The following is a 22,632-nucleotide window of genomic DNA, read 5'->3' as shown; positions in this document are numbered from 1 at the left end:
AAATACTATGTGAATTTAAAGATGTCCCTTATTTATGGGTTAGAGTACGCCCAGACCTCAGAACCTCAACATTTTGGTTGAGTTCATCTCTGTTGTGGGTGAACTGCTGGTGACTGAAGTCCTAGGGTGTTACATACTCCAGCAAGCGTGGGCTTGTTGCTATGGAAACAGCCACATTCCAAGTTAGACAGCAGCTGTGCACACACTCTTGAAGTCTAGCCTCCTGACTGGCTTGCCCTTATTTCTGCTGCATCCTATTGGCCATGGTGAGTTCCATGGTCAGACTGGATTCAGTGGGGTCAAACTGGCGGCTCCTGAATGCTACAGGGCCACAAGGGAAAGGGGTGGATTCACGGAGGGCTGGAGAATTAAGAGCAGGGCGCCCTCAATCCCGAGGATCACTAGACTTTTCATTATGAACATAAAGCTTGACCTTAGAAAAAATTAAACCATTTGGAATCCAATAATCTACCAATGGCCATTGGGGACTGGGTGAAATGGTTCAGTGGGTAAAATATTTGTTACACAAACATGAAGACCTGAGTGTGAGCCCCAGAATCTACATACAAAAACCAGGCATGGAGGTAAATGCTGATAATCTGGTGAGGGGGAGACAAGAAGAGAGGGGTTCATTCTCCAGCCAGCCTAGGTGACCAATTCTAGGCTTGTGAGAGATCCTGCCTCGAAAGGAAAAGGCTGATGATGCCTGATGAATGCCACCCAAGATTATCCTCTGGCCACCACAAACACCCATGTGAGCGAGCGAGCGTGCACACACACATGCACACACACACACACATACACACACAGACTTGGACATACATATGCATGCATGCACATGCAAAGCAACAATAACAAAATTATCCCTTACTCTACAGGGTCATTCATCCCAGGAGCTCCCAATTCCAGAACTTTCTGATGTGGTTAAAGGATCACTGACATACAGTCACTTCTGGCTGGGAGAGAGGAGTTCAGTGGTGGTGGTGGTGGTGGTGGTGGTGGTGGTGGTGGTGAACAGAAATGCTGAGTCAACTAGGAACCCCGGCTGTGCCACTACCAATGGAAGGCAAATTTCCCTGAAATGAAGATCAAAGGAACACACAGGATTGATCTACAAAATTTCTAGTGATTCTTTGGATATTCCAGGAAATCTGTATGTATTAAATAAAAGTGGCTATTAACCCCTCTGTGAGGCCCAAGAGGAAGTCTACTCAGCTGCTAGAGTTGATTTCAGACAGGGATAGACTCATCCCTTTGTAACCAACATGGCAGACATGAAGATATTCTAGAGACACTCAACCAGATCACCAGACTATGGACACAATGGATCCCAAAGAAGTAGGAATATTCCTAGAAATATCACGCTGGGAGAAGAATAAAGCCGTACCAGGAGAGAGAGAGCGCTTGCTTCCAAGAATGTTTTACACAGTGCTAACAGCTTTTCAGATAACCACACCAGGGTCAGACTGAAGCCCAGACAAGGATGGATCAGTGATGGGTGGGACCCCACCTTGACTGGGCCTGCTTAGATAGGCCTCTATTTAACTTTGATCTTACTGTAGGGCCTTGAGGACGGACAAGGGCTCCCACCAGATCGCGTTGTCTCTCTTCCCAATGTGTCCACACTGAATACATCAATGCATCTCCGTTTCTGCTTCCCACTATTGCTTTGACTCTTCTTTTATTGATTCACTGAGGGTAAGTGGTCAGATCTAACTTAGGAGCCAGGTGGGATTTCCCAAGTTTAAAATAATTTCTCAGAGAGCCCTCAAGCCTAGCCTAGGGTCATGACTCAGTGGTAGAGCCCTTGCCTAGAATCCCCCAGTGAGGGACTGGGGTGTGGTTCAGTGGTAGAGCACCTGCCTAGAGTCCCCCAGTGAGGGGCTGGGGTGTGGCTCAGTGGTAGAGCCCCTGCCTAGAATCCCCCAGTGAGGAGCTGGGGTGTGGCTCTGCAGCAGAACACTTGCCTACCATGTTCAGGTCACTGAATAACATTCCCAGCACCACAAAGAGAAACAGAACAAGACAGGAAAGACCCTCTTGGCAGGCTTCTATCCTAAAGAGGGTGATCCCTATTCCCATCTGAGCTGACTTCTATGCCTGTTCTCAAGGCAGCCTTGCCTCCTGTGCATTCTCCTGTGAGTGCTGTTGTTTGTTGGACTAGAAGCAGTGAGAGGGCAAGGGCGGTCTTCCCAGCATTGGCGAGCCCCCCAGAACTCTGCTGACGTTCTCCTCTGCTTCCTTCCCTAGAGTACAGAGCCTGGTTGCTTTCTGGGAAATAAATGGAGAATAAACTTGTTGAGCTGACTACAAAGTTCCTCCTTGACAGCCCTATTTCTTTTGGGCAGCCTTGAAGAGAACCAGCGATTTCTTTACAAGGAAATAAAAAGGTTCGTATTCCTAATGGACACAGAGCCGCCCTGTGAATCCAGCCTTCAGCTTGCCTGCCAGGGATTTAGAGAGACAGATGGCAGAACTATTACGGTCTTTGGAGGTTGAAACAAATACTACCCCTAAAGTCCTAGATCCAAGGGACTCCCTTCCCGGGGGAGCCTGAGCTAACAGTGCTTTGGTTTAGAGCTTTCCTTGAGCTCAGTTTTGTCCTGCTTGATGTCTCTCAACAGCTCTTAAATACGCGAGCAAGTTCCTTGAACAATGGTAATTCAGCTTCGATTGCTCCTCACTGGTAGAACACAGCAAAAGAAGATGAACAAGATTCATAGCTATTTCCACGTCTGTTGCAACATGAGCAGAATTAGCTTTGGTAAATAAGACCCTCCTGACTAAGATGGGGTTGTCAGAAACTGCTCTGGACCCTGGAAATGAATTCAGCGGCTAAAAAGAACCAGCTGGCAGGAGGAGAACGGGAATTTGGTAGATGGTGTTGTGGTGGGGGCAACGTGGAGGCGGAGAGCCGATGGCTGCTCTCCCATGATTACAAAACAATACGAGGATTTATTCTTTTCTCTCCAGTGTCTTTCACAAAGAAGTTTAGCAGAATGCCCCACGGCTAATTACGGACTTCCTGTGCAAATACAAGCAGAGGTTTGTAATTTATCAAATGGTTGACATTCGGAGACTCACGAGATTCCTTGTGGAGATGGGCAACTGGGTAATCCAGAGGAACAGCAGAGGCACTGGGGACCAGGAGCAGAGTGAACCCCAGAGGGATACACACACACACACACACACACACACACACACACACACACACACACACATACATACATACATATATAGTCTGGGTTTTCTTGGGAAATTAAGAGACACACTAAGAAGCATTTGACAAAACCAGGAATGGACATACCCCTGCCAGAGGGGACTGATGGGAAAGAAAGGAGGCTCGGGGCCTGTTGTGTGTGGAGATATGTGACATTGTGACATGTAGGGACAATACCTGAAGGACATGCTGTGATTTAAAGGACATCATGGACAAGAAAGCCAAGAAAGTCTTTGGTGACAGCAGACAGAGGACAATAGAACAGGTATCCCAGAATGAGGGACATTGCTTGGGTCATAACCAAGTCAGGCTCAGAACAAAAGACAAATTAATTCTCCAGAGGTTTGTTAGGAGGTGTATGCCAGTTAGGACTTGGAGGGCCAGTCAGCCTTGGGCAGAGGGCATTGGGTTGATCATTCATTCATTCATTCATCCAAGGAAGACAGGGTTCTATGTAGCCCAGACTGGTCTCCAAATCCCTTAGGCAAAGATGACACCAAACTTCAGATCTTCCTGCCTCTACCTCCCGAGTGCTGAGACTGCAGGCAAGCAGGACTGATCCAGTTTATGCCAGTGCTGGGAATAAAACTCTGGGCTTCCCTTCCTGCTTCCCACCCTTCATCTATCTCCCCTCCCTCCCCACTCTTTCTCGTCCTTCCTCAGCTAAGAGGAACACTGGCAGCTACTTTAACATTTCTAACTCCTCCCAGTTAGTTTCTGTTGAAACAGCTGGAAGACCAAGCAGAAAGCACTGAGCATCAAGGTCAGGCTAGGATAATAGCCACAAGGTGACCGTTCACGTTGGCAAAGAGAATTATGACCTCCCTTCCTACCCGTCCTCCCCTGATGGCCAGAGAAGATGGGGATATTTACTATTTTGTCCTCACACACCACAGCGGAGGCAGCAACCATATATTTGAAAAGCAGGGACCTGCCATCTTGAGGTGGGGAGTTGGGCTGGAATGCAAGTGGACTTTGGTATTATTAATTTCCATTAAGTGTGACACACATCAGGATTTTCTCCAAAGGAACTTAATGTTACACCTGTAAAATGTCTGAAGCAGGGAAAAATGCCATCGTGAATGAGAGTAAGCCTTAGTTATGCTGTGTTTGTGTGTGTGTTATGTGTGTATATTTTGTGTATGTATGTGTGCATGTACATGTGTGTCTGTGTGTGTGGTTTTGGGGATTCATATACGTTTAAGGTCTTTTTATTTATTTGGCTGTGTGGTCTATGTGAGTTGCGTGCATATGGAGACTCTAGAGGTGTTGGGTTTCTTCCTTGATTGTTCTTCGTTGTATTTTTTGAGACAAGATCTTTCACTAAATCTGGGGCTCACCAATCTTGCTAGGCTGTCCTGCCAGCACACCCCAGAGATCCAACTGTTTCTGCATATTTGGCTGGAGTCTCAGTTATATGTCATTTTGCCCGGCTTTTTTCATGGGTGCTGGGGATTCAGACTGCGCTCTGTGCTCGTGTGGCAAACCCTTCACCAACTGAGTCGTCTTTCCAGCTTCACCTTGTCGGTTTGAAAGAAGACCTCTCGCTGAACCCGGGTTCACTAAGTAGGCTAGGCTGGTTAGCTAGTTAGCTTCAGGGGTCACAGGCTTGTACCACCGTGCTTATTTGTTGTTGTTGCTAATTTGTTTTGTTTGATGCTTTGTAAGCAGAAGCAGAGTTGGTGTTGTCCTCAGGGTCTGGGCTCTTTTTTTGGCCAAATGTGGCCTTAAGAGACAGCTCTGCCCCTGTTGCTGAGCCAGCATGACCTCAGGGTGGGCTTTTCTTTTTCCATTCAGCAGATTTGAAGACTGTCATTTTGCATTTTTTTTTTGCATGTCAGAATTCACCCCTGCCCCATACACTCCTTCTTGATAGCTTGTGTCATTTCCTGAGGAAAATCCTGACAATAGTTCGGTAAATTTTCTCTACATTGCTCCTGTGGGAGCGTTCCTCCTGGTACTGAGGTGGCCTCTTTTGGACTGCCCACTGCACGTGACACTGTTCTCACTCACCTTGAAGAAGGGCAGTTCAGACCCAGCTCCCCTTCGCTGAATCCTCCCAAGTCACCCTCCCGCCCTGGCAGCAAGTCCTAGAAACAGGTGCAGACTTTGAGTAAGTGCATTTTGCCAAGAACTCTGAAAACCTGCATCCCACTTACTGGCAGTGATGGATGAGCCTCTCTGCCGGGGACGAAGCCCTGGTCATGGACCACTGATGTGTTAGGAGAAAATTCACAGTGTAACATTTACTTTCCAGCTACAGGGCTGGGAGCAGAAGGCCACAGGAGCTGAGGGGCGGTCCACCTCCCCAGCAGGTGGCTTTTGGCTTGATCTACTGTTCATGGCTTGGATGCGCTATAAACACTGAAGGTCTCTGGATGCCCGGATACTTGTCCTGGGTCCCCAGTCATGCCCAGGCTCTGGAGCAACAGTGACATTCTCTGTCGGTACAGTTGGCCTTGCAGACACAGGCAGAGATGGCTTCTCTCTTGTGGCTGAGGAAGTCTTTGTCATGAGACAGCAACCAATGACAATGACAGAAGAAGCAAGTTTGGAAGTTGTTGAGGGTTGATGGGAAATTGTAAGGTTCGCCTTCTCAGCTGATTGAGGAGCTCACTCCCTGAGTACTCTCACTCCCATAAGAGATTCCCCTGTGGGGACTTATGACAGGAAGGGGTGGGAAGGAAGCTGATGTAAGCTCTTTGCTTTAGCTTTCCACTCTGTGCAGTGGGGTGGCCAAGCATTCATACCTGGGTTGCAGGCATGTCCAACCTTTAGACATCGTAAAGAGACCTTGTCAGCATGAGACATGAGAACTGCATGGTTGAGTTACAAATACAGGGAGGTAGGGGTGGGTTAGGGGTGGGAGATTACTCATTGGTTAGAGCTCTGGCCACAAAACTGTAAGGACCTAAGATCAGAACCCACGTAAAGAAAAACACTCCTGTGGTAAGATGCGAGGTGGAGGCAGGAGGATGCCTGGCCTGGTGTACACAGCAGCAAACCAGAGACTCTGCCTCCAAAGAGGTGAAAGGCAAGGAGGGGTCTCCATGAGGATCCCTCACCTGTCAGGTCAACTGTTGTGATGCAAGCGCTTGGTCCCAAGATGGGAGTGTTGTTCTGAGAACCTTGTGGAAGACTTAAGAGGCAGGGCCTAGCTGGAGGAATCAGGGCCAAGAGACAAGCCATGGAAGACTACACCCAGGCCCTGCTTCCTGTCTACCTTTGTGCTTCCTGTCCACCATAAAGAAGTTCCTCTGTCACACATTTCCACCACCATCCTGTTCCACCCACATGCATGGGCCGAGCAATTACGGACTGAAAACAGAGAAACTGTCATCCGATAGAGTAATACATCTCGAAGTCGCTCAGTGTTCCTTGAGGTATGTGTCATGGTGATGGTACAAGTCATCAATACAGGAGATGGTAAGATGCCTTAGGGGTTAAAGAGCTTGTCTCGCAAGTATGAGGACCCGAGTTTAAACCCTCAGTGCTCACTGAAAGCCAGATGCAGTAGTGTGCGTCTATATGCCCAGCGCTTCAACTGTATGATGGGAGGAAGAGACAGGAGACTCCTTGGAATCCCACAGACCAGTTAGCCCGCTGTGCACAGCAGTAGACAACCACAGGACCCTGCCTGGAACATGGTGGAAGGTGAGGACGGACACCCAATGTTGTCTTCTGACCTCTACATACCAAATCATAACAGACATGTACTTACACACACACACACACACACACACACACACACACACACACACACACACACACAGTAACTTATACAGGAATGTCTGAAAGCCAGCTTGCTATCCCAGCTCCTCCCCTCCCTCACACTGGCTCTTGATGTCAGCTCAGAACACAAGTCAGGAATCTAAACCCGGAATGCAGCACAGGCAGACAGTGGTGACATTCCACCTGCTTCAGGAGCTATCTCTTCTCTCTTACGGAGGTGGCAGGGGCCCATTTACTAACTCCTCCCAACCCGTGAGCTGTGGCCTCGCTGGGAAAAATGGCCTCCTGGTGCCTCTTCAGACCCTCAGCTGTTTGTTAGCATCTGGGCAGGCAATCTCTCAGGGGCCTTCAGAGGATGGAAACACACTGCACCCTTTCTCTCCTTTGGTGTTTAGTTCTTAGCAGCCAATGGGCGTGTACCACAGATCTCCCATGAAGTTCCCCATTGCAGGGTCATGCTAATTGATGAGTGGGCTAGTTAATCTACCTGGTAAATATTTATGCGTGGTATCAGTTATGTTCGCACCACTGTGGTCACATTACCTGACAGGAAACAATGCAAGAAAGGTTTAATTTATTTATATGTGTTTTTGTTGTTGGAGAGAGAGAGAGAGAGAGAGAGAGAGAGAGAGAGAGGAAGAGAGAGAGAGAGTACACGTAAAGGCCAGAGGTTGACATCAGATATCTTTACTAATTGGTTTCCATCTTAGTTTCTGAGACAGCATCCCTCACTGAACCTGGGGCTTGTTAGTTCAGCTAGACTGCCTGGCCAGTGAGTCCCGGGCATCCTCTTGTCTCTGCCTCCCCAGAGCTGGGATTACAACTGTATACCACCACACAAAACTTTATATGGATGCTGGGAATTGGAACTCAGGTTTCCAAGCTTGTGAAGCAAGTACTTTACTAACTGAACTGCCTCCACAAACCCAGGGAGAGGTTTACTTTGTCTTCCAGAGGGCTCTCAGTCTATCACTTAAGGGGCAGCCTGTTTGGAGCAGCTTAGCCTGTGGTGCTGAGAGCAGGAGGTGAAGTCTCCTTATGTCCTCCGGGACCAGGAGCAAGAGAGAGCAAGGGAAAAACCCTCTGCTGGAGAGGGTGCTGGCTTGCGTCACTTCCACCTTCTGTCTGTGGCACCTATCCAAACAGGGCATGAGGGGACAGATGCTGACATCAGCCTGAAGACAGCCCTGGGTGCCCTGTATTTTCGGAGTCCCCTCTGGGCTGCCTGAGGCTTTGACTGGCACCTCAGAGGAGTGTAATTGCTTCTTACTAATCCTGTATCCCCACCCCCTCCTTTCCTTGGGATGAGAGAGAGGGGAGGGGCCTGTTTTAGATTTAATTATGTACCCAGTAATGCTGGAATCCCAACTTGTGCAAGCAGCCTTATGGGGAAATAGGTCCTTCGCATATAGCCAAGTTAAGACAAGGTCCTCGGGCAGGGCGGGTGGTGGTTCATCTTAATTGCCACCTCTTGGGAGTTAGAATCATCATGGGATGGTTGGTGGGGGGACCTCTGGGCATGCCAATGAAGGAGTTTCTAACTTGAGTGAACTGATCCACCCTCGCTGGGAGCTGCAGGCTCATCCTATGGGCTGAGGTCCCAGACTGAAGGGAAGGGCTGAATGTTAGCTGAGCTCTCTGCACCATCAGTTGGAAGTCTCAACCTGATACAATCTAGAATTGCCTGGGAAAAGAGGCTCAATGCTGGGAGGGGGGGGAGTCTCTAAACCAGGTTGGCTTGTCTTCATGTTGGTGTGTGAGTGGTTTGTGGGGGGGCAACAACGACAGAGGGTTGTCTTGGTTGCCTTACCCTGTGCAAAGACCCAGCCTGGAAGGGGCCAGCCTCATTCCCTAGTTTTGGAGCCTGGATGTGGAAGAGTAGAGGAAGCCAGCTGACTGCTGAGCGTGCCTGCATCCAATTCTCTCTACTCTCGATGGTGGCTGTGATAGGACTAGCTGCTTTACATTCTTGCATTGATTTCTTGGCTGTGACGGACAGGAACCTGGAACTCGGAGCTAAAGAAAAAGCCTATATCCCCTAAGTTGCACAAAGCAGGGCCCATCAAAGGCTGGTGGCAGATGACCCGAGGATGGGAAAACTCATCTCCCCCTTCCCAGTCCTCAGCAGAAGACAAGTTGAGACCCCTTGATCCTGATCAGGCCCCTACAGCCTGCCATATTACTCTTGAACTGCCTGGCCAGGGACACTTCCTTGCAGAAGTCTGGATAACGAACGCGACATTCAGGAGATGGCTGGTGGGAGACTGTAGCTAGGCCACGAGCCTGTCATCTTTCCTCCTCTTATGTGTGTGCAGATGTGTGTGCAGGTGTGTGTGCAGGTGTGTGTGCAGGTGTGTGTGCAGGTGTGTGTGCAGGTATGTGCAGGTGTGTGTGCAGGTGGGCACGCATGTGTGTGTGCAGGTGTGTGTGCAGGTGGGCACGCATGTGTGTGCACATGCGTGGAGGCCAGAGCTGCTGGCTAAATGTCTTCCTCCATCAGTTGTTCTCCAGGGCAGACCTTAGTTCTTGAGATAGGGTTCTTCACTGAGCCTAGGACTCATAGAAGTGACTAGGCTAGCTGGCCAATGAGCTCCAGAGACCCACCTGTCTCTGAGTCCCCCAATGCTGGGGTTAGAAGTGAATGTGTTGTACATGGCTTTAAGCATATATGTAGTATTATTTAGTCTTTGAGAATTTCATATATATAAGAACACTCCCACACCCCACACTCCTGCACACACAATCACAGTTAGGAGTGTAAACACCCAGCTTGGAGCTCAACCCCTTAATCCTCTTCTGATTCTTATTTGTGGGAAATCACGAGGTCCTGTGGTGTCAGGATCCCACCCTCCACCCCAGGCAGAGGAAGTAAGTCCCTCCACCGTGTCCCGTTCCCAACTTCACGTCTTCTTGATCTGTTGTAACAGTTAGTGTAGCTCATATCCATGGGTGTGAGGCTGGAGCAGTGGGGATGCCTTTTAAGAAAACCAACTCTCCCTCCCTTTTCAGCCATCAGCTGCCAATCAAGGATGAGGGTGGAACCTGTGAGCTCCACCCCCGTCCAGGCTGGAATGTAGACTTGACTTGGCTTGACTGTGTGCAGGCAACCAGAGCAGCCGTGAGTTCACAGTACCGCGGATCATGTCCAGAAGCCAGTGCTCCAGATAGGGCTCTCTTTGCCTTCTCCTGCGCGGCTTCCACACCGTTTCCTGAGCCACGGAGGAGGGTTTGATATAGATGTCTCATTTAGGGCTGAGCACTCAGCAGCCACTTTTTCTTAGCACTTTGATGTGCACTATGGGAGCTGGGGATCCAAACTCAGGTCCCTGTGCATACACAGGAACTGAGCCACCTCTTCAGTCCTTAAAAGGATTTTTTAAAAAAATCTGTTGCTGGGAAAGGAAGAGCAGTCAGACAGTTAGGTCAGGTTTGCCCACTGCCAACAGCCCGCAAACTTGATGGAGCTCCAGGCTCCACTTCCTGTGCTGCCCGTGGGTGGGCTGGGGTGTGTGGCTTCAGTGCACCAACCGAGGGAGCCCGATGAAGCTGGAGTACCCATCGCTGAGGAACAGAGGAGAGCTGGCAAGCAGTGTGCGGGCTGCAACCCTGCCTGCATTAACCTGCTGAGTACGCTGTCTCCTCATGCTTGCCCCAGACCTGTATCCCAGGAGGCAGCAGTCCTGCCGTGAGCCAGAGGTTCGTGAAGGTTGGAGCTGAGTGGATGTATCTCCCTCTTCAGTCGTGGCTAACGTGTGCAAAAGGGGGAGACTTCGAGAAGGAAACATAAAAACCTGAAAGCCTTTTCAAACCAGGTGTCTACAAAGAATTCAGTCCCGGGGGCAGATGCCTGTGTGAGTGTGTGTCACCATTATTAAAGTTACAATGGCTCCCTCTTGGAAGAATTTAGAACGTCACTAGAACATTCTAAAGACAAAAGCCAACAAAAGAAAAAAGCCAGGTATGGCAGCATGCACCTGTAATCCCTACACACTGGAGGCCGAGGCGAAAGGATTGAGAGTTTGAGGCTAGCCTGGACTACGTAGGAAGACTGTCTCCAAAAGAAAAGGAAACAAAACAAAAAACGCAGCCAGCCGTTATCTTTGGACCTGAATAAGGCTTAAAAAATGATGATTAACATAATCACAAAAGTATGATTTAATCCGTGCAAGGTTATAAATATTAATTGGGGAAAGACGTTATATCGGGAACGTTATTATACACTATCATGTTAATTTTATGAAAATCAGTCCGCACAGCACGCATACTGGTTTTCTTTTCTTTACCTTTCTCCTCGGCTCTTGCCGGCAGTCTCGGTCTTACTGTGTGGGTGATTACTTCCTGTTTTAGCTGCTACCTCTGCCTGGGGTGGAGGGTGGGATCCTGACACCACAGGGCCGCGTGATTTCCCACAGATAAGAATCAGAGGCTACGGAAGAGGATAAAGGGGTTGAGCTCCAAGCTGGGCGTTTGCACTTCTAACTGTGATTGTGTGTGTAGGAGTGTGAGGTGGGGCTGTGTTTGCATGTGTGTATGCGCACGTGTGTGTGGAGGGCAGAGGACCACCTTAGGGGTCAGTCACTACTTCCTGTCCACCTTGACCATTGAGGCAGAGTCTCTCGTGGGACTAGAACTGACCACCTGCCTCTACCCACCCCAGCTCTGCGGTACACGTGTGTGCGGCCAGACCAGGCCTATTTGACATGGGTGATGGGAATCTGGACTCAGGTATTCACGTCTGTACAGTAGGTACTTCGCAGGTTGAGTCCTCGCCCCAGTCTTTATAATAGGGATTTGATGTACACCTGTACTTTTAGAAAGATCTTAGACTTCAACACAAGGAAAAGCCACTTAAGTCTGAAAGGTCAGAACCAGGCTGGTCTCAAACCCACAACCTTAGCCTCCTTAGTGCTGGGTCCTGCTGTGTTCTGTATCACCTTTAAGCCCCTAGCCTCCCTGGGTGGTGGGTTGTAACCATCACATTTTACGAGCGAGGAGACTTGGGGTACAAGAGAGAAAACAACACCCCTGTAGGTGTGCCAGGATAAAGTAACTGGTAGATGTCGGAAGCTAAGGGAGCTCGGCTGTGTGAATCAAAATGTCAGTTGTACCGGGACTGTAGTTCAGAGGGTAGGGTGCTTGCCTAGCATGGACAAAACCAGCACTGCCTAAATGGGACATGGTGACACTTGCCTAAAAGCACTGGGGAAGTGGAGACAGGGCGACCAGAAGGTCTGGGTCATCCTAGGCTACACAGTGAGTTCAAGTCCAGCCTGGGTTACATGAGACTTATCCAAACTAGATAAATAAAATGTCAGTGGTAAGTGGATCTGGACTTGGAAGCTTCACGGGGAATAGTACATGGTGTTCACTGATACAGCCTCGTCCATCGAGAGCTATCCGTGCCCCTTCCCAGGAACCCAGGAGTTCTCGCTGAAAGGAGACACAGCCATGTTTTTAGATTTTCAGCCGTCAAAGGGATATGTTCTGAAGGCATCTACACTTTTTTTTCTTAAAGCTTCATTAACTGTACCCTTCAAGGCTCTGTTCTAGTTTCCACAAGATGGGTAACTAGGCGAAAGTCCTTTATAACTGATTAATTATTAATTAAATGTAACATAATGACAGTGACACGCCAGGAGGGTAGGGTCGGGGAGATCAAACAGGAAGTTACATTTGGAGCCCATTTCAGCTTGTACAGAAAGATCTGGAAGCCTGGAGACAAGCCCGTCACTGTAATCCGAGGAGAGAGCTGCAGGATCGCAGCCCGTTTTTCTAATTTGTGAGCTTCGAACTGAGCATGCAGCCTTGTTAGGGAGCTAATATGGGATGAAACGGGACACGGCGGTGTCAGGGAGAACACGCGGTTCCTTAGTGAAGGTCTGAAGAGCGATCAAGCCGAATTAATTTCTAAGCGACCCCATGACAGATTCTTGATTATGATCCTCAATTAGGGAAAGCGCCCGTTCTGCTTTTGTTTAATGTCAGAGAGTTAGGAAGCTGCTGGGCAGACGGCTGCAGAGAGTGTCTGGGCATGGGGGTGGGGAGCAAGCCTCCTCTGAGGCTGCAGCTGTGGGGTCCTCCTCAGGGGCTCTAAAGAGGAAGTGTGAAGGCAGCTGGGAATGGTGGTGCAGTAGGTAAAGCCGCTCCTGGTCAAGCATCAGGATCTCAGGTCAGGTTCCCTGGATGCTGGGGTTGTGCACATCTGTAATCCAGTTCTCCTGGTGTCAGAGGGGTAACAGAGAAAAGAATCCCCAGAAGATGACGGGCCAGCTACCCTGGTGTAGGCAGGAGAGATTGGACAAGTGATTCTGCCTCAAGCAAAGAAGATGGCAAGAATTGCCACTGAGGTTGTCCTCTGACCTCCACATGCATGGCTGCACTCATATATACAAACAAATACATACGCACCATGCATGTCACACGTATGTTGCACACAAACTGCACAGCTCTGTCAAGGCCCAAAGGAGGAAGCCCAGAGGTATAAGGGAACAGACCTGCTCTGTGAAAATGGAAAAAAGAAAACCCAGCCAGGTTTGGTGTTACAGAATTGACACCTTAGCATTTAGGAAGTCGAGGCAGGAGGATTGTGAGTTCAAGATCAATTTAGACTAGTAGTAAAATCTGTCTCAAAAACCCAAAGCTGGGCATAGTGGTAACAGGCCTATAATTCCAGCATTGAGAGGATGCAACCGGAGAATTGATCTAAGCTTGGAGGTCAGACTGGGCCACATAATAACACTCTTGTCTTTAAAAACAAAATAACAGGAAAGGCAGAGACTGGGGGATCCTTAGGGCTTGCTGGTCAAGCAACTTAAAGTATGTGGTGAGTTCCAGGGTCAGTGAGGGACCTTGCCTAAATAGAAAATAAAATAATTAACTGTAAGATAGTTCAGTGTCTGAGGAACGGCGGCCGAAGTTGATTTCTTGCTGACTTCTTCACATATATGTACACATACACACATACAACAACAAATAGAAGTGCATCTGCATGCAGATTAACATGTATGCATACACACACATACACACACAACACGGAAAAGGAGAGACTCAGTCTTAAAGCGGATATATGTGCCTTCATGAACGAGGCAGCAAGACCAGAAGTCCAGATCTTGTAGGGTTTTCTATAGATCACATGAGAAGTCACTTCTGCCCAGCTGGTGACAAACCACACCCAGGGTTCCCAGTGTGGTTACAAGACCAGAAAGGTTTTCAATCTTACCATAGCTTTGGATGAGTGACTTCATCTGGGAGCCTGGGCCCCTTAACCCCTGAAGCTTTCCTCCTTCAAATCCAAAGAACCACGTCTGATGGAACAGAACTAGTCGTTCCAGACACTCAAAAGGCAGAGGCAGGAGGATGGAAAGTTTCAAGTTTTAGAATGAGTCCAAGACCAACCTGGGCAATTTAGAGTGAGATTCTATCTCAAAATAAAAAGTAAGAAAAGGACTGGGGTGTGGCTCAGTAGCAGAATACCTGCCTAGAATCTCCTAGTGAGGGGCTGGGGTGTGGCTCAGTGGTAGAGCCCCTGCCTAGAATCCCCCAGTGAGGGGCTGGGGTGTGGCTCAGTAGCAGAGCCCCTGCCTAGAATCCCCCAGTGAGGGGCTGGGGTGTGGCTCAGTGTTAGAGCCCCTTCCTAGAATCCCCCAGGGAGGGGCTGGAATGTGGTTCAGTGGCAGTGTTTCTGCCTAGCATGTAAGAGGTCCTGAGTCCAAGCTGTGGAGAGCTGGAAGGCACAGAAGAACAGAGAAAAAGCTGCAGCAGCTCCCAGCACTGCAGTCCGTGGTTCACAACGGAACATACCTTAGAAGAAACGTTTAATCACTTTTCTCTCTCTTGGGGGCTTGCTGCAATTGTGTAATCAAAGTACAGCCTTGACTAGACCTCAATTTGGGACAGCTTGCACATAATTCCCTAAATATGTCACCGTAAAAACCTCATTAGGAAAACAAATTGCCTTGTGAGAGAGCAGTGTCCACGCTCTGAAGTGTCACTCAAATTCCAACACGGAAGAAAACGCTGATCTCTCCAGAGATTTTCCTGCCCCACTCACCACTAAAGAGGCTGCCAGGGAAGTCGTCATTGCTCCTGTATTGTGAGGAAGGGGGAGGGGACGCATGTCCAGCCAAGGTGTTAAAGTTTTACAGAGCAGTGAATTACTGTGTGCCTTACCTGTGAAGAGATGCGATGCTGGTGTCTCCAGCTGTAATTACACGGCAGGAGGTGACAGGATCGATCTTGTGTCTCCTCACAGCTGTGGGCTTTGCTGGATATTTTTTAGGATTCTGGAACCTAATCCAGGTCCTAGTTTTACTGTGTACTTCCCCTGTGTGGTTTCAGAGGGCAAAGAGCTAGAAACCGGAGTTCTCCCAAAGAGCTGAGGAGCTGTGTTCACCAAGCACGCCTGTGTCCCAATCATGTGAAAACTGAGGCAAGAGGGTTGTGTGTTTGAGGCCAGCCTGGGCTGCGTAGCAACATCCTGTCTCGAAACAAAGTGAGGGGAAATTCTCAGGGGGATGATGAGTCTTGACAGCTGATCTCCCTTGGTTTTATCTGTCTGTCTGTCTATCTGTCTGTCTTTCTGTCTATCAATATATCATCTATCTATCTGTCATCTATCTATCATCTATCTATCTATCTATCTATCTATCTATCTATCTATCTATCTATCTATCTATCTATCTACCTATCTCTCTATCTATCGTGTTTGCACATGTTCCTGTGCATGCATGCCATGACATGCTTATTGAGTCACAGGACAACTTGCAGAGGTGGGTTCTGGGGATTGAACTCAGGTCATCAGGATTGGCAGCAAACTCCTTTGCCTATTGAGCCACCTTGCTAGCTAACCCTTGCCTGTTTTTTTTTCAATTTGTTGTTGTCTTTGTGTGCATATGTGGGGATGTGTGTGCTCACCCATGCATGTGTGTTGGGGGGAAACAGATGTGGCCATCAGGAGTCTTCCTCAATCACCAGACATTTTTTTTTGAGGCAGTATTTCAGGCTGAATATGAAGCTCACCGCACCAGCTGGACTCACTGTGCAGTGAGCACCGACGATGTTCCTTTCTCTGTGTCCTTCCCATCAGGGCTGGAGTTGCAGGTGCATGCCACTGTGCTGGCTTTTGCAGTGTACTAGGGATCCAAATTCAGGATCCCATGCTTGTGGAAGTCCTTCACCCACTGAGCCATTGCCCCAGTTGGTGTCTTGCCTATTGTCTCAGAACACCTCATTGTAACATGAAGGTTGGCTTGTTGGGGTATTTGTCCCGCCCAGTATCCCACAGCTGGCAAGCCCCAAAGAAAACCACACACAGGACTCCATAAGATTATAAACCGATTGGCCCATTAGCTCAGGCTTCTTGTTAACTCTTGTAGTTTATATTAACCCATTATTCTGATCTGTGTTAGCCATATGGCTTGGTATCTCTTTCAGCTGTCAGCTCACATGTTGCTTCTTCGGTGGTCTGGGCAGGAATGGTGGAGGGAGCTTCCTACTTCCCAGAATTCTCCTGTTCTCATTGCATCACCTCCACTTCCTGTCTGGTTTTCCCACCTATACTTCCTGCCTGGCCAATCAGCATTTATTTAAAATATAATTGACAGATTACAGACAATTCTCCCACACCACCTCATCAAGGATGCACCAGTCTTATCATTCCCTTAGGCAAATTCTACACAAAGACCACTGGAACCTTGACCTCGAACCTGGAGATCTTCAGTCAATCTTCCTTACCAAAGGACCATCTGACCTGTAATCCAAAAACACCTTCCAGTGGACTCCTGAGACTGAATTGATTTGGAAATGCTGTCTGCTTTTCCCATGTGAAATGGCTTGCTTTGAAAGTGAACACAGATTGGAACATGGTGTGATCCAAAATTCCTGGAAAGATTCCCACCTCCTGCCAAGGCCCATGCATGGCTGGTGGACTGAAAGAACCTCCGTGATATGGAGGAGGTTGGGAAGTTGCGGATCTGGAGCTTAGTTACATTTATCTCCTAGGGTCTTCATCCCCCTTATAGCCATCCCTTGACCACCTCTGGGTCCGACTTGGCATCCTTGTGACCAGTAGATAAGACCTTTTGGCTATATTAGCAGACCCCCTGGCTTCTACCAACCAAAAGGCTAAGTGTGTCATCAGACAGCACCCCAGGCCTGTAACAGATGCTTCTCTGCTTTGTTGTAACTTTTTTATTAACTCCCTGCTGCGTCCACCACTGTATTTGAAAAATGCTTTGGTTTATGGTTTCCTGTGTTCTGTTACTATAAAATTTCATCAAACTGTTGTTGCATTGTAACACGGACTTGGTGCTAATCTAAATATATGTTCCCTGGCCATGGCCATTCATATTTGGCTCCAGAATGTACAGTTTCATCCCTTTTGAGGTGAAGGCTGGGTTTCTGTGTCTGTAGTGACTTTCTTGGGTCTCCCTGTGGCAGCTGTCATCTCATACAAGAGCTTGGTAGTGGCAGAGGGCGAAGGGTGGGCTTATGTTTCTATCTTTTGTGTATAAGTGTTTTGCCTACATGGATGGGTGACTGTGCCGCAGTCACGTCTGGTGTCCACAAGGGCCAGAAGGGATTCCAGACTCCTTGGTACTGGAGTTACAGATGGTTGTGAGCCACCATGTGGGTGCTGGGAACTAAGCCCTGGCCCTGTGCAAGAACGGGTGTTGTTAACCACTGAGCCACCTCTTTCCATCCCTGAGGATGAGCTTTGAGTCCTTTGATTATGAAGTTTCCCTAATGACTCTTCCCAAACTGAAGGCACAGCCCCATGGCTAAAGAAAACGGTGATACAGCTTGTCAAACATGGAGAAGTCGAGCTGATGCCCACATGAAGCCTTTGCCCCTGTGTTTTAGTGTCCTTGGTGCTCTGCACACTTTCAAAAGAGAAACGTAAACACCACGCCAACCACAAACCCTTCATCTACATTGGTGTCCAGCCTGCAAGATACGCTAAGGCAATGGTGGCACAAAGCTTATGGAAGCAACCAACCAACAATAATGCATTCGACTTACAGCCCACACCACGAGGTGAAACCCAAACCTGATACTACTGGATGACCAAGAAATGAATGAGATAGCCCAGGGACCTAGGATAAAACAAAATAATACTGGTCTAAAAATATATAAAGAGAGATAAAATAATCCCTAATAATATTCTGCTATACTCATACATCAGTGTATTGCTCAGCCACCATAATAGAAGTTTCCTCCTGCAGCAGAGGGGAACAAACACAGAGACACAGACCTAGACTAGAGTGAGAGCCTCAGCCCTAAACAGGCTGTCTCTTTCAAATCCCTCCCCGCAGAGATCAGGGAACCCTGTGGAAAAGGAGGCAGAAAGAATGTAAGAACCAGAGGGGGTGGAGAACACTTAGAAAACAAAGCCCTCTAAATTATAATCAAAGCTCAAATAAGCTAACAGAGACTGAAGCAGAATACACAGGGCCTACATAAATCTGCACCAGGACCTCTGTGTGCTTAGTAATGGATTCCAGTTTAATGTTTTAATGGGATTCCTCCGTGTACAAATACGTGGGTCTCTGTTTCTTGTGTCTTTTCTTGGGCTCTTTTCCTTCTGTTGGTTTATCTTGCCCCACCCCAGATGAATGAATGAATGAGCCATGAGGATGAAATTTAGAAACTGAACTGTCACTTGTCCCTGTTGGGAGAGGAGGAATCCGTTTTCTCCACTAGAGTGACACTGGGCTCATCCACCAATCCAGGAGAATCCTCATGTCTAGGAGTAGTTGACCAAGATAAAATTAGACTCCACTTTTTTGTGTGTGCTTTCATTTGAGTATTTTTTTTCTTTTTAATCTTTTTAGATGTGGTTTTACTTTGTTTTCTTGTTGTTTTGAGTTCTGTTCTTTTTTTGAGAAAGAACTTGAAATTGGTGTGTAGGGGAGAGAATCTGGAGGTACTTAGGGGAAGGGAAGATATCATCAAATTATATGTGAATTTGAAAATTGTTTTGAATAATGAAAAATATAATCATAACAAATAAGAAAGAAACTGAAAAAAAGAAAAAGGTTCCCTTAAAAATGTGTGAGATGGTGGTGTACGCCTTTAATCCTGAATTTAAGACACAGATCTCTATGATTTTAAGGCCAACTTGATCTATATAGAGAATTCCAGTCCAGCCAGAACTACATAGTGAGACTATGTCTCAACAAACAAACAAATAAACAAACAAACAAAAGCCTGAGAACCAAGTGGACATGGTGATGCACACTGCAGGAAGATCGCCCTGTGTTTGAGGTTAATCTTATCTACAGAGTGACTTCAAGGCCTGACTGGGCTACAGAATAACTCCCCCCATTTCAACAAATAAGTTTTCAAAGTCATGACCATAGACTAGTATTTCCCAAGGCAAACTGGCTTCTAGAGTTTTCCATCATTACCAGTCTCACACTATACTTGAGATCATATTTCAAGCAAGACTTTGATACCTGTCTTTTCTAATAAGGGTGAGAGACAAGCCTATTTCACTCACCCTCACTATCTTAGCATCCACCCTAACACCTGACACAAAGCAAGCAAGCAAAAAAAAAAAATGTGTTGGAATGGGAGGAAAACATTTGGGGCAAAAAAATTCTACTTTCTGGTAAGTTTGATCATTTTCTTTTCCCAGATGCACAGCGCTGGATAAGACATATCTAAAAAGTTTTTTAATCTCCCTTCTGCTTTTTATTTTCACTGAGGGACTTCCCAGGACCTTCGTGCTACAGGGAACAGTGACACCCTCCCTAGGGTGCTCATGCAAGTTCTAATGACTCTGCTGGTGGGAACACAGGGGGCCTGAGAGCAGGGAGGGGAAGTGCAGTGAGGGGTGAGGCCACCCTGCAAAGGCTTTTATTCTTTCCACTCTACCCACAGCTTCCTCATTGCTCTTAAAACACCATCAGTCCAAGTGCATATGGAAGCTAAGTCCTGTATTCTTAGTTCAGCAGGTATTTGCTCACTGAGTATGTAGAGCAGGCTGTTTAGGTTAACAGCCTGATTCTTTCTCAGGCCCGTGGGTTGAGTACAGCGAGAAGGAAGACCCTGCACCTCTGTCTTCATTCTCTGTCTCTCTCCTTTCCTTTGGGCCACTCACCTGGCGATTTGTGTAGGTGAGCATAGGGGTCACTCCATGAGTGTCTGTCTCGTAGTAACTAGCCTCTCTCTTCTCCACTCGAGGCTGAAGGCACCAAGAGAAGATTAACCAAGAAGGTGGAGAGATGGATCTATTGGGAAAGTGCTATCTTCACCACCAGGAGAACCCGAGTGTAGATCTCCAGCACACACTTAACACTAGGTGGGGTGGCACACGTCTGTCATCCTATCCTGGATTGGGAGGTACAGGCAGGTGGATCGCTGGAGTTTGCTGACCAGTCAGTCTAGCCTTATCAGTTAACTTCTAAGTCTAGTAAGAGACCATGTCTCAGAATGTAAGGTGGATAGGGCCAGAGTAAATGTGGTTGCCACCACCCCTCACAACCTGTGTTCAGTTCTTGGGACCCACATGGTGAAAGAAGAAAACTGACTCTTTAAAGTTGTCCTGTGACCTCCACATGGATGTCATGGTGTGTTTCAAACGGATGCCCCTTGCTCCAACAAATAAATAAATATAATAGAAAAAAATGAGGTGAAGTGTGATTGAGGAAGATAGTTGACATTGAAGTCTGTTACATACACACACACACACACACACACACATCATACACACATGCACTCACACAATCACATGCATAGGAACATGCATGCACACACACACACACACCATATACACAGACATTCACACACATGCACACACATATCACACACACACACACACACACACACACACACACACACACACACACACGGTGTAACCGTCATTAGCTTGCAGAGAAGGAATAAAGACCAGTTTGGAAAGAAACCAGGAGAGACACCGGGTAGGTTTGAAGATAATCAGGGAAGAGATGTTTGACAACGTGCTTTGGGGCTGGAAAGAGCTTTAACTGGACCACTTAGCAACCCCAAGACCTAAGATCTATCAGCTTTAGAACTGTGGCAGCGGCCATCTCAGACTTGCCCTTGTCTTAAGAAGCACAAATTCTGAGAGAGGAGGGAAAATTTATCCTTAGACCCTCCCATGTGTGGTGGAGACCTCTTCTTCCATTTTGATGCTTTTATGGCTCTGTTAATGAACGGATGCCCAGAGGCTGCAAACGAAATCAATCCTGTTCCACCACCCTGGGCACCACACACCGTCCTTGGTGTCTCTGGTTTGCCTGAATAACTTACACAATGTAAGAAGCCACTGAGATGGCTCAGTAGATCAAGGCTCCAGCCACCAAACCTGATGGCTAGAGTTTGATCCTGGAACCTAAATGGTTGCAGCAGAGAATCGACTCTTGCAAGTTGTTCTCTGACTTCCACACATGGGCTGTGGCACGTGGACATGAAAACACACACTGAAAGTAAATAAAGATAATAAGATGGTGTCGGTCTAAGCTTTAGTGATTTTTGTCATTTTAAGTAAGTCCTTTAATAGGTCTTAAACATATTTTTTTGTGCAAGCAATAGAACCATAGCAGGGAGATGAAGTCATCTATCACATGCACGCCAGCAAGGAAGGAGCAAGCACAGAGTAATAGGGTACTGAGATACCTGCGCAAATGAAAATTGATTTTCTCGAGAATTCTTCACGTGAGGAAATAAATTAAATCTACATTTACTTCTATTTGTTTAAAAACCTCTTTGTTAAAATAAGTATGGCACTATGTAGACAAAATCTAATAAATTAGAGAAGAGCAGATCATAGCTAACAGCGTTCTTCAGACAGCATCCACCCAGGACTCTCAATGGAGTCACACCGTGAAGCCACTTAAATGTGTGGATTAATTCAATTTACGCCAGTGAGACTGATGGACAGATGTGTCTCGGCCTCTTTAAGTCAGTTTTCTCATATTCTTTTCCAAAGTAGTTTTGTTATCATCTTAAATTGAAAAAAACAAAAAAAAATTACCAAATTTCCACTTTGCCTCAAGACAGACACTTTTAACTGGCTATTAGAGTCAGTGCAGCTCAACAGTACACGAGACTAGGAGAGATAGAGCTTTTCTATTCTTGTGTGACTGAACCCAGAGCTTTGCACATTGGAGAAAGTGCTCTGTCACTGGTCACTGATCCACACCCGAACCCCTCACTGGGGGATTCTAGGCAGGTGCTCTACCACTGAGCCACACCCCAGCCCCTCACTGGGGGATTCTAGGCAGGTGCTCTACCACTGAACCACACTCCCAGCCCCTCACTGGGGGATTCTAGGCAGGTGCTCTACCACTGAGTCATACCCTAGCCCCTCACTGAGAGATTCTAGGCAGGTGTTCTACCACTGAGTCACATCCCAACACTCACTGGGGGATTCTAGGCAGGTGCTCTACAACTGAGTCACACCCCAGCCCCCTCACTGGGGGATTCTAGGCAGGGGTTGCTGAGCTACATCCTCAGTCCACTTTTTACTTTTTGAGCCAGAGTCTTATTAAGTTGCCGGGGTTGACCTTCAACTTGCAATTCTTTTGCCTCAGCTTCTGGGTAACTGTCATTCCAGATCTGTGCCACCATACTTGACTTTGTTTTTTGTTTTGTTTTGTTTGTTGGAGACAAGTTCTTCTTACTTAAGCTCAGTGTGGCCTGGAACCCAAGATCCC

The 22,632-nt window shown here is 47.5% G+C and overlaps 1 long non-coding RNA gene across 1 annotated transcript in view; it reads right to left on the bottom strand.

Moving 5' to 3' along the window:
* The window catches only part of LOC125402239 (uncharacterized), a 30,996-nt gene extending 15,642 nt beyond the window's left edge, over positions 1-15,354 (bottom strand). The window contains exon 1 of the long non-coding RNA XR_014999834.2: positions 15,122-15,354. This is a non-coding gene — a long non-coding RNA (uncharacterized LOC125402239). The remainder of the gene's footprint in view (positions 1-15,121) is intronic.
* Positions 15,355-22,632: the final 7,278 nt, after the last annotated feature.

Source organism: Myodes glareolus, chromosome 2, assembly GCF_982192425.1.
Source record: "Myodes glareolus chromosome 2, mMyoGla1.1, whole genome shotgun sequence".
NCBI lineage: Eukaryota > Metazoa > Chordata > Mammalia > Rodentia > Cricetidae > Myodes > Myodes glareolus.
This window is presented reverse-complemented; position numbering and strand designations above follow the sequence as displayed.